We start from the raw sequence: 11549 nt of genomic DNA, 5'->3' as shown, positions 1-11549 counted from the left end.
ATAAAAAATAAATAAAATTCTCCATATTCTTTTAAATCGTTATTTGCAAATACAGGCAAAATTAGAAAACCACATAAAATTTTTTGAAAAGTCAAAGACATCTCTCTACATGGCACAGAATGTCTTAATTATTAATATTGTCTTTCATGGCCCAGGCCTTTATAAGGGATAATTATTGGGAATTTAATTATCTTCACAGACACTCATCCTTTATTCATTTTATGTGACAAGTATCTATATAACATTTACTATGTGCCAGGTGCTATTCTAAGTGTTTCTTAAGTATGAGATAGTTTTATTATATCTACTCTATAGGTGAGGAAACTACTATGCAAAGAGTTTAAGTGATTTGCTCAAGTGCCAAAAAATGGCATAGCATTTGTGTAGATACATAAGATGCAAATTAAACTATGCCCGGAAACTGGAAAAAGCTAAGTGGAGTGAAGGTTAAATGTTTTTGTTCTATTCGTTTATATTTATTCCTCCTTAGGACAATTACCTTATTAACTTACATAATATTTTTAGCATTATAATGAATTGTTATCCTTACTAAGACATCCCACTAAATATAAATTGATATATAATGGTATTAAAGCTATTAAATTATTATTATAATATATGGTACAAAACATTGATTCATTTTTATAGTAAAAATGATAATTTCCCTACTTCTTATAATAGAAAAAGTACTACAATTTAAATACATAATTGAAAAAATGTTATATATTTAAATGCTTCCTTAATGAACAATTCTCTTGCATACATCTTTCATTGACCTGAAACTCACCATTATTTTTCCTTGCTTTTAAATGCCTATTTGCTTTTTTTCTTTAATGTATGTAATTATATGCCTAGATATGGTTTTGCTCCTTCTTTTTGGTTTTCTTTGAAAAGAAATCAATAATATTTATTACCAAATACATTTATGCTTAAGGATCAAGAAATGCAATGTATTTAAAATGTTCCTATTTAGTTGTATTACTAAGAAACTTAACTGGCATTTCTCAAGAGCACCATAAACATTCTAAACGATACAATCTTTATTCGTAAAATTTGTCCAATGTCTGATAAAAATGTGTGTAATTTTTGCATCTGAAGCTTTGCATTATTAGGCACACTTAAATGAGTCTTTTTAAAACAAAATAAAGCTTTGGCCATCCCTTGGAATGTACACTGGGCAATATAATATATAAAACAAGCAAATTTCTGTGTGCTATGGTTAGAAAATATTCTTGAAACCTAATACCTTCTTTCATTAAACATTATCCTATGAATCTGTTTTTCTTGTTTTTACTCTTCTCATCACTAGAATTTGATATCTTTTTTAAGAAAAAAATTTCAATTCCAAACGTGCAATTAATAACATGTTAGAGCAAGGCTCAATAGACGTCAGCCTTAAAAAAAAACTAGACACCTTGAAATCTCTAATTAGATAAAGCTAGCATAATTTACCAACAGAAATACTGAATTTTAATTTTGCCAAGGGGTAGCTTTAGGGCATCATTTAATCCAATAGATTGCCATCCAAACAAGTATCAAATCAAAGGCTGTTAGCTAATACTCAGTAGGAAACTGAAGGTTTGAAAAGTTTCCTAAAACACCCCTGAGGTGAAGATTGATGATTATTTTATCTAAACAAATATGAGTGAGATTTATTTTCTTTAGTGTCTTTGTGACCAGAACATCAAAGGCTATGGATTTATTACCCTGTAATCTGTTTTCAGTATGAGAAAGCTATAGAGAGAAAAATTTCTAGAGAGAGGATTTAACTGCACTTGAGATTCTAATTACATTTCCAGATACAGATATTTCTACTCAGGACTCATTATGTAAATGTATCCATTATGTAAATCACTAAACTAAGACATACACATGCCTTTATTTTACCAAAAAATAAACTCTTTCCATTCAATAAGCAATCTCAAGTGAAACCCATAAAAATCATCACTTGTTTATTGACAATGTTATTTAAGATACATTTTAATGAATCATAAATTATGATTTGTTGTTGCCATAGAGCAATTTTCCTGACTACTTGCAGGATAAGACAGAACTGGTTACTTAAGCATCCTTTGGGCATGGATTCTTCAATACCTACTTAGATTTTTAAAAATGGTTTAGTGTCTTTAAAGTCCTGAATAGTGTTCCAGACAATGACGTTACCTCTGGCAGAATCTGTTGACGCCCCGCTGGTATCTTCTTGGCCCTTCTACTTTCTAGCTAAGTTTGTTTGACTTCCAAATGCCACCACCTGCATCCTTTTGCCCTTGGGCTTTTCTGGCTGACGGAGCCTGCTCTGTTCATTGGCAAGGCATGCAGGAAGTGCCAGGACTTTTATCCCCTTTTCTTGGAAGCATTTCACAAATGACTGAACCCAGGTTAGGAAAGTACTCCACTAAAGGCAAGAAATTCTAAAAGAGTCCTGACCAAGATGCCCTCACTGTTTCTCTCTACTTGACTAAATTTTGGACAAGTTTCTTTCTTATTTTAGGCCCCCCACCCCACCCCACCCCCACCTTTTTTATTTGAGTATGCTTACTTTAGAAAATATGTAATTATAAATCCTTTATCTGCTTCTTTGAGATGGAATTTTGTTCAAAAGCCACTTTATGGCTTATGAATGATTCTTATACATTATGCCAAAATATATTGGATGGGCCATTTAAAAGCTTTGTAAATGCAAATTAAAAACATTAAAGGTTAATAAAAGCTGATAAGGTTTACGTAATTTTTTGAACCAATTTTGGTGAAAATTTAGATATTGACAAAGATAAAACCTCTTCTCATGACAGATTTCTATGCAATACAGACAAAATTTTGAAAAGTGGTAAAGCCAAAAAGGAAAAATTGTTTAACCAACTGTGATACAGTCATAAAAGAATAATATATAGTCACAAAAATCATGTAATTTTTACTTTAATCAAATAAATGAAACAATATATATATAAGTATGTATAAATATATACAACGTATAATGTACCCAGGTATGTAAGACTAGCTTTATATCAACTACATTAGCTTGCTAATTTTAAAATTAGCTAATTTTAAAATTATGGACAGATGTTTAGACACTTTTTTGATTAAGTATGCAACCATTTCTCAATAATATTTCAAATAAGTAAAGGAAAAGGATCAGGGTCATAGCATGGCAGGAAACAGAACTAATTATCACCCCCAGCATGAAATTGTTTCAAATGATGCTTTTTAAGTTAGAAAGCATTTTTAAGAGTATTTTAAAGTTTTGTTATAAAATATCATAAACAACGGAATAAAGGCCAAAAGCAATGCCTATACTGTGCTTTCTTTGTATTTTTTAATGTGCTTGGAATAAAAACTGTTTCTGTTTAGCTGATCAAAGCTGTTTTGGGTTTCTTTTAAGGTGGCAAAGCTTCACCTGTGAATTTTTATAGAAGCCTGGGGAAACACTCAGCAGGATCTAACTTTTTGTTGTGGGTAAAAAACATTTTCCCTTTATGTGAAAGTTTGCTCTTTATTTGGCAGAAGGAATCCCCTGGTGAGGTGAATTTTAGTTGAAAAAAAAATACAATAAAATATACATCTTGAGAATGGCAGGCATCAAAGTGAGGAGTACAATTGAAGATTTATTCATCATCTATATTATCTAAAATAATGCCCTCTTTCTGAAGTAGATGATAGAGTTTTGCAAAAATGTCCTTGAACAAGAAATATTTAGCTGTCTTTATTTTGTAGTAGTGTTTATGGATCTTACATCATGTTGAGATTTAAACTGATTTCATTCCCCCTCCTTTTGTTTAATTAGTGTACAATAATATCTGCTACATATCCAGTCATGTATGTCTGGTATAAAATCATCAGACACACAACTCATATACAAATTACAATATGCTTTCAAACTTGATAACAGGACTTCTGCTATTAGTTTCAAATGGAACATTAGTTTTAAAAATAAATATTTTGTGAGATTTATATTATATTAAGTATATTTATAGTATGGCAAGTATTTATATTATTGCTATGGGTAAATTACATCCCCCAAAACTCATATGTTGAACTCCTAACCCCATTACCTCAGAACCTGACCTTGTTTGGAAATAGGGTCATCACAGGTGTAATTAGTCAAGAAGAGATCATAGTGGAGTAGGGTGGACCTCTACTCCTAACTGGGGGATGTCCCTACAGAAAGGGAGAATTTGGACACACATGAACGGAGGATGCCATGTGAAGACTGGAATTATGTTGCCATACGCCAAGCAAGATTGCTGGCAGACCAGCAGAATCTAGGAGACAGATGTGGAACAGATCCTTCCCTAGTGCCTTCAGAGGGAGTATCGCCCTGCTGACACCCTGATCTCACATTCCTAGCCTCTAGAACTGTGAGACCATACATTTCTGTTGTTTCAGCCACTCACTTGTGATACTTTGTTACAACAATCCCAGCAAGCTAATTCAATTGCCAATGGAAAATGTCAGAGAAAAGTGTTTCAAAATGTTCAGTCATACAAGTATTAAATAAAGTAGAGGTCACCATAAATAGCGTGAATTTGCTATGAATATTTAATCCATGACAGTTCTGATACATAACTTTTTTTCAAAGTAATATCCAGTTATACTTGGACAGATGTGATAGTCTATGTAATTACATCCACACAATTACTTTTTGAGCCCCCACAGAAGTGTATCTTCCAGGGAAAAAAGTCTCAAAGACATTACCCAACTTTCTAAACACATGTTAGATTTGAAAGTTTGCATCAATTTATTTGCTGTGACTCAGTACATAATTAGTATGCCTCTTACTATAGCTTCCTTCCCCAATGATTAAGAATGAAATTTTTAGTTTTGTCCATGTCAATGGGTAGCAATTATGTTAAAAAATTTTTTGAAAATGTGCTGATCAAGGGATGAGTCAATCAGCCTCAAGGAAATTTAAGAAAAATAATCATATTTATGAAAAATGAGCAGTTCATAGTCAGTATACATGAAGAGAAATTATTCTGTGTTATGTGAAATATCACCACAGGAAACAACTCCACTGAACTGTGAGAATGGTAGGAAGAAGAGAGGGTGCCCCCTGGAGATCCCTGGTATTTCTATGGTTTAATAAAATAAAATATTGATGAGGGTCTCAGATCTCTTAGTGTTAAGATATCCCTGTTCTAATCAGTACATCTTGTCGCACTCATTTAAAATTCAATTTCCCAAGGAAATAATGTCTCACCAATAGTCATCTATGATGAAACAAAGGCAAAAGAAAAAATTACATTTCCTTACAATTTACAGCCCATTCACAAGTCCTTGAAACAGGCAGTGACCTTCCTCTGGGAGCTCAACTGCTTCCATGTTAATACTTTGCCTAAGAGCAAAAAGTAATCTTAGCTTAACATTATCCCAACCTCCAGGATCTGGTAAGTCTACTGGAACTTATAAAAATTCTTTTGGAAATTTCCTTTATCTTTCCCCCCTAAATATATGTTAGCAATCATCCTCCAAGCATACGGCCCACTGATATGCATCTGAGGGGTCTCATGACTGTTTTATTAGACAGTAATAAATGACCTTTTCTTAAAAATATCTAGCCCCTTCAAGATCCTAGAAACCTTGCTTCCAAAATTCCTCAGAGATTTAGGCTATCCCTGACCTCGCCCCACCTTGAAAGTACCCATACAGCCCCAGGGCAGCTCTTTCTGCCCGTGAGTTCTGTCCCTGTGCTTTAACAAAATCACATTTTGCACCAAAGATGTCTCAAGAATTCTTTATTGGCCTTTGGCTCCCGGCTCCAAACCCCAACATTTCCACATTAATCTACTCTTACTTGATAAGATATTCATAGAAACTTCCCAAATCTATTTTTAAATGCAATAAGACTTTATTTATAAATGCCATATTTATAGAACAGATGATGAAATTTGAATAGTTCAAATAATTCTGAGACAAAGGAAACTAACAAAACTTGATGTCTATTATTCTGATACAATATTCTTAATAATTACAATGTAAATATGACCACCTATTTTGACTAACCTAGCCATACCATCATTTTAATATTTGTATGTATTTGTATTCTAGTAAATTCTAGTAAACTAGAATTTAGCCTAAAAGAAGTATAGGTGAGTTAGGAGGGCAGGAATAAAATATAAAAATGTCACCACAGTATGCCCTAAATTATAAAAAATGATTTTCTTCTTTTTATTTTCTCTTTATAAACAATATTTCCTTGTATCCTACTTTCTGTCACAAAGATGTTAATGATAATTGCAGAATGAGAAGTTTATTTTTGTTTACTGGTCCTCTGCCTCAATATTTCTTTGATGATTAGCAAGATCCTGCTTCTACAACTTTCCATTCCCTGTCAAATATAGACATTTCTGGTTAGTTGCAAGCTGTGCTAAACTTATATTTTTAATCTGTGATATACAGTATCCACTGAAAACCATTCAAAAGTATTTTTATAACCAAATAGCATTTCAGCCATTATCTTAGTTTGGATTGCTATAAAAACATAGTGGGCAGTTTAAGTAATACACATTTATGTCTCACAGTTTTGGAGGCTAGGAAGTCTAAGATCAATGTGCCTGCAGAGAGAAAGCACTTTCTTCTGTCTTCTCCTAAGGGCTCCACTCCCATGATATCATTTAAATTCAATTGCCTCCTAAAGGCCCACCTCTAATTATCTTCATTACACTGGGTTTTGGTGTTTAACATATGAATTTGGGGAAACACAAGCGTTGAGTCCATAATAGCCGTGGTGAATACATTGTCAAAACGTTCTTTATTGAGAATGATACATTACTAGTAACATAATTTCTTTAGAGAAATTGTGACTCAAAGTTGAAGATTATTATACTTTTCCAGGATATGTAAAAAATGTCCCTGTAAATAAACCCACAAAATATAAAAAAGATACCTAACTACTTTTCTCATGAAGAAAGTAAAACAGTATAGCTGTAGAAAGGTTTTCAATATTTATACAGAAAGTACAATTTAAGAAATAACTTGATGTCATTAAATTGTGTTAAATCTTGAGTTCACAGTCAGCTAAAGGCTCATTCAGGAGACAAGAAAATGTGATTTAATTAAACTCAAGGCACAAACCTTCCTATATACCTCTTTTTCACAATACTCCTTTTATCTTCTCTCTTTTTATATTTAACTATTTTCTTTTCCTCAATCTAGAATAATGGATTTTATTTTTACACTAAATAATGATAGCGTTTGGAATCCTTACCATTTTCTGAAATAATATATATTGCCAAATCTGTTTCATAGATGTCTAATTTTAAATAATGCTCAAAGAACAAAGGCTTTACATAAACATGTTTTCATAGTATCCTTATTTTAGATATCCTTAATAAAGAGAGAAATATGCATTCATATAAAATGTAAGAAATGTATTACTCACAAAAATATTAAAGTGGTAAATTAAAATCATTCTAGAATGTTTATATTTAGTACATGTAAAAAATGAGACATATGAACATATATATACATATATATACAACTAGTTCTAAGTAAAGGGTGTTTCGTTGGTTTTATTTATTTGATATTTTCTCTGTGCTTTTTTTTAAAAAATTAATGTTTATTTTTGACAGAGAGAGAGAGAGAGAGAGAGAGAGAGAGAGAGAGAGAGAGAGAGTGTGAGCAGGGGAGGGGCAAAGAGATAGGGACACACAGAATCTGAAGCAGGCTCCAGGCTCAGAGCTGTCAGCACAGAGCGCGATGCGGGGCTCAAACTTGGGAACAGTGAGATCATGAGCTATGTTGAAGTCAGACGTTTAACCAACTGAGCCACCCCGGTGCACCTATTTGTGTGTTTTAATCGAGATTAAAATACATTCAGCAAGTGGAGGGTGCAAATCCTAACTATACAGCTGGATGAGCATTTACAAATATAACCACCATCCAGATAATGATGTAGAATACTTATTTCAACAAAGCTTTACCTTATGCTCAATTTCAGTCAATATTCAACTTTCCTCTCCTCAGAAACCTCTATTCTGATTTTTTACCATTATCAATAAGTTTTGCCTGTTCACAAACATAACTCTTAACAGAGAAAACAACATAGTTTGCCAAGTTGCCTTCACAGAACAATTTAATACCAGTTATATCTAATCACAGACTTGAATTTCACTAGTAAAATGCATTACTGTGTTACTTGAACAATAACGCCAATCCTATTAAAATACGATGTGAAGTGTCAGCATGTGACACACATATAACAACATTTTCTTCTCCTTGTATCACCACAATCTATAGATGCGAAGGAAAAAGAACAAAAATATCTCCAGAAAAACCTTCTACAGTATATGGGCAAATGACATTGTTGGAAAATGTCCAAAGGTTAAAGAAGTTTACCTTGTGAATTTAATGGAATATTACCTCACAGTGATGACTTCCTGGATTCTTCTTCATTTGAGGAGCCTTAGTGAACACAATTTCCATGGCCCTGCCTTCTCATTGATAGGTGGGTAACTCCAGTCATTCACTCACAAAATCTTCAAGAAAAAACGAGGAGTCTGACTTTATACACGCTTTATGTTTGTATATTTTGGATCAATGTATTTATGGAGTTGAGGCTGTAGTTTTAATGTACAAGCAGAGATAGAACATTTGGCCTTGGAACTGCTCAGAGTAAGCAAAGATCCTTACTTTCAGTAGGAACACTGAAAAGGCTGCCCTTTAAGGAATGGGGACTGGAGGTGCCCTATCATCTGTCTCAGGAAACAACAAAGAAGCATCCTAGTTAATGCCTACTCTGAGTTTTTGGTAGAAAGAAAAGATAAGTCTTTCTTGAAAAGTTTAAAAAAAAAAACATAAACAAAGTCTGCAAAAGCAGTGAAGATTGGGGCGCCTGGTTGTCTCAGTCGGTTGACCTTCAGCTCAGGTCATGATCTCACAGTTCATGAGTTCAAGCCCCACATCAGGTTCAGGGCTGACAGCTCGGAGCCTGAAGCCTGCTTCTGATTCTGTGTCTCCCTCTCTCTCTCTGCCCCTGTTCACACTCTGTCTCTATCTCTCAAAAATGAATAAACTTAAAAAAAAAAAAAAAGCAGTGAAGAAAGCAGCATTACAATATGATCATAACATGCAAATGAAAAAGCAGATGACAAAATGAGAAAATAAAGGCTGAAATCATACTACACCAATATATTCTTGAATATTATGAACAGATAAATACTTCAACTAAGACAGCTCTGTTATATTGTTAAGCCTTATCCCTATGACTCTGAATGTACTGAGATATCATGTCCTACTTATGTTCTATTACATGACAAAAGAAAGTTTGCAGATAAAATTAAAGTCACTAACCAGTTAACTGAGTTGTTTTCTTTTCTTTTCTTTCTTTCTTTTTTTTTAATGGACCTGAATGGACCTACTATAATCACATGCCTTTAAGATAAGTGTTTTCTTTGGCTGGAATCAGCAAAGACAGAGATTCCAGTGTGAGAAAGGGTTGACATGTCATTGCTGTTTTGAAGAGGTAGGGAGCTACATAAGAAGGAATGTGAGCTGCCTCTAGAGGGTGAGAGTGGCCCACTGCTGATAATCATCAAGGAATTAGGACCTTCAGTTTCAGAAGGATTGAATTTTTCAAAAACTTGAATGAGGTCGAAAGTGGAATTTCCCCCAGAGCCTCCTATTAAAAGTCCAATTAGACCAACACTTTGATTTCGCCTTCGAAGGCTGTAAGTAGAGAATTCCATTGAACCTGTCCACATGTCTGACCGGTACAACTGTGAGATAAGAACTGGGTATTTGTTTTATGTTCCTAAGTCTGTGGTAGTTTGTTGTATAGCAATAAAAAACTAATATAACGGCAAAAATGTTTAATGTTATTAATAATAATAACAATGATAAACAGCCAAAAAAATAGTCCACCAGGGTAATTAAACAGGTGCAATGATAATCTGCTCCAAAACAACTTGGGATAATAAAAATAATTAATAGATAATAATTATATTTAATATTATTAAATAAATGAAAGAAAAATATAGATTATACCAGGTAAAAAAAGTCTGCGATGGAAAAGAAGGGCACATTTGACAAAAGAATTAAGTAGAACAACTGGAAGGGGGAAAAAAAGTTGTAGTCTTTAACATTTAATAGCTATTAGTTAGTTGAAAGGCAGTCAAAAAACTTTAGAAGACAGAATCAGTAGGCAAAAAGATAAAGTGGGAGAAATAATCTGGAATGAAAAAGAGAGGTGAAAGATCAAACAAGGACAAAAATAATGCTGTTAGTTTGAGAAAGCTTACAGGAAGACTTGGAGGAGAGGCATTAAACAGCACATCTGTGATGGTTAATTTTAATATGTCAACCCGACTGGGATAAGGGATGCCCAGATAGCTGGTAAATTATTATTTCTGCTTGTGTCTATGAGAGTGCCTCCAGAAGAGATTAGCACTTGAATTAGTACAGTGAGTAAAGAAGGTTCCCTCACCATTGCAGGTGGGCACCATCCAACCCGTTGAAGGCCTGAGGAGCAAAAAGTCAGAGGAAGGGTGAAGAACTCTTTATGCTTGAGCTGAGATTTACATCTCCTCCTGCCCAGATGACAAATTATGGGAATTCTCCACTGCCATAATCACATGAGTCAATCTCCTATAATAAATCTTTTCATCTATTTATTACCTATCTATCTATCTATTTATCTATCTATCTATCATCTCCTATTGGTTCTATTTCTTTGGAAAGCCTTGACTAATATGATATCCACATAAAGGTACTAAAAATCTGGTATGGAATCAGTTCTCTATAAATATTTTTACAAGGATAAAATTTAAATTATTTAAAATCTAATTTCAATTTTTGTGTTTATATTAGATTATCTAAATGGCTAAGTACAGAAGAATAGCAAATGTAATATGATTTTTGTAAAGTGCTCCATATACCTCGTGCAAAATTAATATTCAATCAAATAATTTTGAAATGAACTGAAATAATAACAGAAACACAGGTAAGGGCCTTCAAATTTTGGAGCATGCTTTATCATATTTAACAAGAATGAAAAAGGGTTGCTTTGAGGTTTTAAACCTATACCCAAGATTATGTTGTTATAGATTCTGAACTATAAATTAACCCTTTAGCTTGAACAAAGATTTCAAGAAAAACTAAAATGAAACAAAAAAACTTCCATTGAAAAGAGTAACCAGTCATATTTGTGCCAGTCAATTCAAAATCAAATAATTTCCAAACTACAAAGTCTTAAATAGAAAAGTTGTTACTACATACAATCTAGATATTGTATACATAAATTGAACATTTTATGGGGTAGTTTGATATGATGTGTATTGTGAAGTAAATAGACAAGAAGACCTCACAAATTATTGTTTATTTTGCTTGTTTTTATTGTCTTCTACTTATTTCTCTACAGCAGGGAGGTAGGAAAATTACTTTTGATTAATGAATGAAATGCATTTGCCCCTGAGTTGGATTAAGAAAAAAAAAAAACAAAAACAAAAAAAACCCAACAACTCACAAATCCTGAATTCACTGGATTCCTAGAAGGAAATAACTGAAGATTGTCTGTCTGAGGGACAAGTTAGCTCAATAAAGAATATTATTACACT

At 33.1% G+C, this 11549-nt stretch overlaps 1 long non-coding RNA gene across 2 annotated transcripts in view; it reads left to right on the top strand.

Moving 5' to 3' along the window:
* Nucleotides 1-11549, top strand: part of LOC109253288 (uncharacterized) — an 80250-nt gene that overhangs the window by 36998 nt on the left and 31703 nt on the right. The window lies entirely within an intron of this gene.

The sequence above is a fragment of the Panthera pardus genome, unplaced genomic scaffold (genome assembly GCF_024362965.1).
Source record: "Panthera pardus isolate Hobbes unplaced genomic scaffold, ASM2436296v1 HiC_scaffold_24, whole genome shotgun sequence".
NCBI classification, from domain to species: Eukaryota; Metazoa; Chordata; class Mammalia; order Carnivora; family Felidae; genus Panthera; species Panthera pardus.
This window is presented reverse-complemented; position numbering and strand designations above follow the sequence as displayed.